Source organism: Thermobia domestica, chromosome 14, assembly GCF_964235325.1.
Source record: "Thermobia domestica chromosome 14, izTheDome1.hap1.1, whole genome shotgun sequence".
In the NCBI taxonomy this organism is placed as follows: domain Eukaryota; kingdom Metazoa; phylum Arthropoda; class Insecta; order Zygentoma; family Lepismatidae; genus Thermobia; species Thermobia domestica.
The window spans coordinates 158,303,508-158,312,277 of NC_137467.1; positions in this window are offsets into that span (position 1 = coordinate 158,303,508).

The following is an 8,770-nucleotide window of genomic DNA, read 5'->3' on the forward strand; positions in this document are numbered from 1 at the left end:
ATGGAGATGAAGCATATCGAGTCTGGATTAAAGAAGAAAGAAGAGTTATTATCTCCAGAGACGTCATTTTCAAAGAAAGTACACTTGAAGAAACTTCTAGAGAAGAAGTACAGCTACGAACAAGGGACGTTCAGAGTAGAGAACCGGAAGAGATATCAAAACCTATAGTCAAGCAAGAATCGGCAAAAATGAAAGAAGATAGACCGCTAGTGTCTCCCAAGCCGAGTACGGAAGAGAAACTTAATGGTCAGGGCATAGTGTTGCGAGACCGAGCGACTCTGAAAAAACCTGCAAAATACGACGATTATGTGATGGCAGTAGAAGAGTTAGTTAATGACTTAGACAGTCCCAGTTCCTATGACGAAGCCATACAAAGCAAAGAAAGTTTTGAATGGAAGAAGGCAATGGACAAGGAAATGGAGTCGTTGCGCGAGAATGAGACATGGGAACTATGCGATTTACCGCAAGGAAAAAAGGCAATTCCGTGTAAATGGGTGTACAAGGTTAAAAATAACCCAGATGGTAGCATTGAGAAATACAAAGCGAGACTAGTGGCGAAAGGTTTTAGTCAGAAGAAAGACATCGACTACAAGCAGACTTTCAGTCCAGTGGCAAAACTTGGTACAATAAGGGCAATGTTGAGTGCAGCAGCGAATGAGGGACTACATCTACTTCAATTTGACGTATCCACAGCTTTTCTCTATGGAAATCTAGAAGAAGAAATATATATAAAGCAGCCAGAAGGGTACCAAGATGGCTCAGAAAAGGTGTGCAAACTTAAGAGAAGTCTGTACGGATTGAAGCAAGCACCCCGTTGTTGGAACAGAAGGTTTGGTGATTTCTTGCTTAATCAGGGTTTTAAGAAAAGTGATGCTGATCCATGCCTTTTTATTCGGGAAAGAGATACGGATAAAATTCTCTTAATTCTTTATGTGGATGACGGCCTGGTCGCATTTAGTAATAAAGAAAAAGTTAATGAATTCCTAGCGACGCTGAAAAGCGAATTCAAGATAACTGTTCAAGAAGAGGCTCACTACTTCCTGGGATTGGAAATAGATAGGCGTGACAATGGCGATATCAAAATACATCAGACAGCATACACCAAAAGACTGCTTCACAAGTTCCATTTTGATGCGTGTAGAGCAGTAACAACACCTGTTATTAAAATGAAAACATCTGAAGAAGAAAAGGTAAACAAAGACTATCCTTATCGCAAGGCAGTGGGTTGTTTGATGTATCTCATGCTAGGTACGAGACCAGATATTGCTTACAGTGTGAGTGTGCTTTCAAGAACGCTTGAACATCCTACAGACACTGATGTCATGAGACTAAAACGTGTATTTAGATACATAAGAGGTACTGTTGGGCTAGGAATTGTTTATCAGCATAACAAGAATACAGGTATTCTTGAATGCTTCAGTGATGCTGACTTTGCTGGTTGTGAGAAAACAGGGAAGTCAACCACGGGAGTTCTTGTGCTGTATTCTGGAGGAAGTATAAGTTGGTTGAGTCAACGTCAAAGTATGGTAACAACCTCAACCACAGAAGCTGAATTAGTAGCAGCTACAGAGGCGGCGAAGGAAGTCATCTGGCTAAAACGGCTTTTCCAAGAGCTTACACAGCTGGAAAAGATGCCCGTCATTCAAGTCGATAACAGCGCAGCGGTGAGACTTGCAGAGAACCCGGAATTCCACAAGAGGACCAAACATATTCAGACCAAGCAGTTCTTTATTCGCGAAAAGGTGACTCAAGAAGAATTAGGGGTGAACCAGATCTCAACACAAGAACAGCTGGCAGATTTGCTGACAAAGCCTATCATGAGAAATAGGTTAGCATTACTTTGTAACAAGATAGGCCTTGTAAATTAGAACATAGTTAGTTGTACATTAATTGTATATATATGTAAGTAACTTTGATATTATCCATGTATCATAATATTGACGAAAACTTGTCAACAAGGGAAAGTGTTGCACATACAGATCTTTTTTATGTGCTTTTGTTTATCAAGTTTTCGTTTAGTGACGTCAGGGTGAGTGACGTGTATTACCTTACGCCCTCTAGTGACAATACGTAAGGGCAGTTGTAGTAGCGAGATGCACACACACACAGTTACAGTTCGTGTTATGTATGAGTGCTGTGCGCTGGAAGTTGCTGCTCTGTAGGAAGCAGTCGTATGCAACTATCGTAGAGTGCGGTCAACACAGATCGTGAGTTTAAATAGTAAGTGAAGTGAATATAACTATATAACTCTATACAACTAGAAATTAAATACGTATAATTGGGTCAGCATTTACTTGAGATGAAGTTACTGAAATAACTTTCACTTCCCTCAAGAATTTATAGTATTATTACTTTTCCTCTAAACAAAATAAAAATTAAAATACGTCAACTACGTATTAACAACAATCTGCTCAATAATTATATATCTATACGACCACTAAGAAATACCTGCTCGTTATGTCTAGTATTGGTTCATATCAAAGAAAATTAAATGAAAAGATCGAGGAATTTGAATGGAGATTAATTATTTATTACAAATAAATATTCTAATTACGAGGTGGGATAAAGACTATTAACTCAGGACGCTACTCCGCCTTTATATGCATCCAAATGTCCTGCTTGCCTTTCCCCAATAACTAATGGAGAAAGAAAAAATTCAAGTTAACTTCCAATTCTCCTAATTTCATTAATTATTCAATATCTCTCTAATTTTGAAGGGGCCTGTGGAAATAGAATTTGCAGGAAACAATTACTGTACTGGCCCATACTCCTTACATTTCAAAGACTAAACCTTGACTCACAGGACACAGTCTGGCCTACTCTGATTTTGAGACTCCAAATTAAGTCTACAATAAGGAATCTATCTAAATTATATATGGCGGGTAGGTTGCACGCAAAAAACAAGTATAGTTAGAAAAGCCAGAAAATGGGTGACAGTTACAATACTGCATGGTTAAAACAGTGACGACCATGCTTCTAGGCTACTGATACCATAAAATATTGTTGAAATGATATAGCTCGATTTACAATAAAATTGGGGTAAAGGAACTATATTATTGTTCAATGAACAACGGTTTTAGCTGGTATTTCCAACTATATAGACAAGATGTAGCTGGAAGTACAATACAGTATAGTTGCAAAAACTGTTGCACATACAGATCTTTTTTATGTGCTTTTGTTTATCAAGTTTTCGTTTAGTGACGTCAGGGTGAGTGACGTGTATTACCTTACGCCCTCTAGTGACAATACGTAAGGGCAGTTGTAGTAGCGAGATGCACACACACACAGTTACAGTTCGTGTTATGTATGAGTGCTGTGCGCTGGAAGTTGCTGCTCTGTAGGAAGCAGTCGTATGCAACTATCGTAGAGTGCGGTCAACACAGATCGTGAGTTTAAATAGTAAGTGAAGTGAATATAATTACGTGCTCCGGTGTGATTTTTATAGCTACTGGAAGTTAGTACTGCAGGAAGTTGGGACGTGTATAATATTGGACTCCAGCCTGTGCACAGGACTGACTGACAGTGTAAAAATCACGTCGTATCTTCTAGAAGATAGGAAGATCAAGGGGAGCATTACCTGTAAGAGAAGGTTTTTTCTTTTTATCCACGACGACGAACGGAAACCACGTTTGCGGAAATTGAGGTAAGATACTCACGTACTCTATTTAGTTTTTTTTTTCTTTTTGTAAAATTTCCAACAAAAACCACATCTCAAAAGTAGACAATACGCGTAACAATATTATATAGTTGAAAATGCAATGCTGTATTGCTGTGAGGACGATAAAATATTGTAAGACAAACAGTACTGCATTGCTAGAGATACGATATCATTGGAGCGACGATTGTAGCTTCCACCACACTGTATTGTTGCTACTACAATATATTGTTGTCTTGACCATAGAGTGTGGTACACCTGACAATATCGTCGCTGTTTATATCGTGTCTGCAACCATACAGCATGGCAACTGTAACAATACTACATTGTTGGCAATACAATATCCGTGGTGTCCATATTGTATCGTGCACTATACTATATTGCTGCTGGAACGATGTTGGATTGTACTGCCAACTATGTTTGATGGTTGTTCGTACGATCTGTTGAGAGTCCATATTGTACCAGATACTATAATATATAGTTGGTCGAACCATGTCGTGAAAGTCAATATTGTACCCCCTACTAGACTGTATAGTTGTTCGTAAAATTTTTGTAGAGTCTATATTGTACAGTAAGGGACACCTCTGGATGGTATACTTTTGCCGTAAATTTCCATATGGGTGTACCATCCTGAAGTGTCCCTTACTGTACCTGTGTCTTATTGTACCTATTACCATGCTATGTGGCTGTTGGTACGATGGCTTGAAAGTCTACATAGCATTGATAGTGCATACGACACGCTTTCCATAGCGCTTTTTCTAGCTTCCATAACGCAGTTTGGTCCTGAGAAATGGAGGCATGTCTTACAAGATTACGTTACGTATTACCTTGTCCATGTATAAGAACTATTCTGCTCTATTGTATCCTACTCTTGAATAGCAATTTGTTTCATTTTGTACCACACAAATTTTGAATTTCTTTCATGTAATTTGTTTTCACAATGATATACTGCTATTTGTATCTACAAAGGCAAAAGTATAAGTTTTAGCTAAAAATAAATAAATAAATAAATAAAATAAAAACTGCACTACGGAAGCTTGAATTAGCGCCGTAATTCTTACCAATATAATATAAACCTTTATTACATCGTACGAAAACATAGTATAGTAACAGGTACAATATAGCCTCTGAAAAAAAAATCTGGAAACTTGAAAAATGCGTTGCTTATACCAGCAATGCAATATACACTTTCATTATATCGTATGAAGACACTATAGTAACAAATACAATACAGACTCTCAGGACATGCATTCCATTCAAAATAAATTTCAGGTGGGAAAGCAGTGAATGTTCTCCAATTCTGTGCATGTAATACCTCGCACTAATTTCCTCTCTTGTATGTGTTCATCTGCGATATCGGTCCCTAGACGGTATATTTCTTGATCACTTCTTTATTACAGAATCGAATAAGTGAAGTGTAAACGAATGGTTTACGACAAACGATAGGACCATGTTTAAAAAAAAAATGTACAGGGCGTCTCATAAACAATATTTAAAACTCAGACCAGAGATTCCTCGCATGAAACCAAAGTCTATTTAAGAAAGAAGTTCAGAAGTGGGAAGCGGCATAGCTATACACCTCCGAAAGTGTGGGGAAAAATGAATTTCACATCTGCCTACCAGATGACGACAGAAGCTACCATAAACTTGAACAAAGCGTTTTTAAAGCAAAAGATCATAATTAACTTTATTTACAAACTTATTTTCCACTCACAGGAAAAGTTCTATTATCGAGTGACGGATCAACCGGGAATTCTACTTGATTGCCTTTACAAACTCTGTCCTCCGTAAACCTTGATTTACAATAATGAGGGAAGAATGTAGAGCAGTAAAGAAGTTTATGAGGTGAAATCCCCACGTACCCCGAATAAGCAAGGTTAGACGTAATAGAAAGACTCATTTGAATAACATGTTTATATGAAAAAATATATACAGAATTTGTTTACAACTACCTCAAAAAAAAAAAAAAAAAAAAAAAAAAAAAAGTGACAATTACGTGACTTTACAAAGACATACTTTTACTTTCACTTTAGTACCGAAACGTTATAAATGAAACTTACTCTCACAATTCAGTGAATTAACTGGAATATTTATTAAACCTTACTAAACACTACAATTTTGTATGTTCGTATTAAATACTATACTATTAACACACAACATCGAAACCAAAAGAAGAGTATTTTCTCTAGATGCTAAATATAAAAACTAAATTTTCATTTACCATATAAGTATATAAAAGGAATGTTTCTCATTGAATATTTACTATACAAACATGAACATTAGCAATCAAACTTTCTGATTACACTCTACTAGAGACTGTTTTACACACTGTACTTTTACCAGACATTTATAGACTTTACTTAGTCAAGAACACATTGTACAGAAACAAAAGCAGAGCATTTTTCCAGATGCTCACAACGAATAATACATTTACATTTACCATATAAACATTTGCATTAAAAAAAACACATGTTTACTTAGGATTTAACATACAAACATGGACGTGTTAATTACATAATGTTTATTACAACCTACTGGGTACTTCCAGTTATTAAAGAATATAACAGACCTCATATAAAATTTGATAGACTTTATTAAGAATACATCTGTTGTGTAAAATGTTTCACCATCTAGTATTATGCAACAGTACAAAAGAATTTGACAATATCTTTAATGTGCTTAAATCACTACCGTCATGGTCGTCCGCTAAATTGCACACCACTTGACAATAAACTACAGGGTGGCCCAAAAGTAGGTATATTGACCACCATCGATCAACTTTGACATTTTAACTTATTAAGATAATACATTTGTTTCCTTTGGTCTGTTCCGAGCTTTAGGTATAAGTGAAAAGAAATTAAGAACAAATAACGAAGAAACTAAGTTAATAAATGTATGGATAATAGTAAGTAAATGATATAAAATGTCATGAGCCGATCAGTACGGGAGTGTATACTTATTTTTGGGCCACTCTGTATACGTAATAAAACTTTCAAATACAAACTAAACATTTATTTGAGACTAGTCAATTTTATATGTAACTGTACCAGTATTATGTAGCTTTTAACTAGATTTCAAATAAGAAACAGCAGAAGACAAGGAAAAGGTTTAACATTGCAGCGGCATGCTTATAAAAGTATTTGCAGGCAATATCCTGAGCTACAGAAACTTCAATAGAAGCCCACCTTGTCCCCATGGTTTACTAATTACATCGCTCTGAGACAGATTTTGTTGGTATTTTACTTACAAGAATGATCGTATACACTTTGGCGCTAAAAAAAAATCTTCCTTAAGCCAGCCAAACCTAACTCACAGCCTCAAAATTACTTGTGAGGGATGGACAGAAGATGTCTGGGCGAAACGTGCAGTGTAACACTAGTAGAAATTACTTAACTGTTTCCACAAGAATTTTAGGATAGACGAGACCGTACTAGAAACTTGAATGGTATGACAGTAACGTTAAATTTTTAATTTATTACCAACTGTTCATTAAATTACTATATTGTAACTTGTATGCAATCAACCTTTGTATATAAAATCGTAATTGTAAGACATTACAATCTATCTACATACGTTGCGAAATAACACTTTGCAGAACATCATTGCGCTTTAATGAGTATTAGTGTTTAAACAGCAACATGGGAACGTGTATATAGGTAGGAAGGTTCAATAAAGAACTGAGAAAGTATAGAATCCAGAAAGCCTTCATTAGTGATTACAGTAGATAATGGAAAAACACAAGGATATTATTTATAAAAAGATAACTAAAATCGTCCACGTCTAGTTTGTTGTCTAACTTTGAAGAATGTGCCGAATAAAGGTGGTATTCTCTTTCCAAGCTGTGTGTACATGTGTATATTTTTTTGTGTGATTGAAGATACGAAAGATTTGCAAACCAAACTACTTTCTTTGTAATATATCACCTACCAAATAGCCAGATGAGGCACAAATAAACTCAGCAGACCTGTAAAATCCTCATAATATATATATAAAGCCTCATATTTCCAGTTTTTTTAGTTTCAAGAATTCCCTGACTTTCTAAGGATTTCCAAGTCAGTGGAAACCATAGTGTGGCTGAAAACGAACACGTTAGTGTAACCATGTTTACATCTTTGTGCCCCTTTTACTGTAATATTAACTTATGCCTTTCTGTATTTCATACTTCACTTCTTTAAGCTTTATAAGCCCTACCTAATTTATCCGTGCCAATGTTGTTTTCTAAACAATAACTAATACCCTTTAAGGCCTAATATCAGTTAGTATTGTCACAGTATTAGTTGTCAAAATCTTTCATGTTGATGAATAGCAAAATACATTACAAACAAACAGAAACGTATAAGGCTCCATTACTCATCTCTAAAATAAGTAGGGGGTCCTGAAAGAAAATTATTAATGTCGATACATTTCCACTCGTCGGTGAAACTTATTTCATAAGCACAATAATGTTCACTGTATCCCACTGTTTTTAAGCATTTACACAGAAGGAAAATGTTGGAATATTCATCTGACAAAATTTGATGTATACAGTAAAAAACTGGACCGTTTTCTTGAATTTCGAAGACAACCATTTGTACGTGAAACACATACCCTTTATATCTACACCAACTTACACTAAGGCACTCTTTATGCAAAGAAGGAGGCAGGGATGTCGAATAGTCGAGAAACTGATTACTTCTCATTAGAAACACCCTTGATCCACGTCCTAATTCATGATCTGAATGTAATCCATGGTTTTGACGAAATCGATAACAGAGATGTAACTGATGTTTTAGGCTGAGTGTTTTCAGAATATTTTTTCGGGAGCAGGAAACTCGGGCTACCATTTTAGATTGATGATGTTTCGATTCATAGCGCATACTCCAGGTGTTAACAAGTGGACCTATTTCACGAATTATACGTGCATAATGTATCATGTGATGATGTTTGGGCTTTAGTGTCTCTCCAAATAGCGATACGTAAAGTTCATGGTGCTCCTGAATTTGAACAGCAAGCAATTCTGAACAATTTACGTTAAGAACTCTTGCAGTAGCAATGATTACGATTTCTCTTAGCAATATGTATAAATGCCAAACAGAATTATCTGAAGGAACCAAGTCTCCCATCATCAAACCAAAA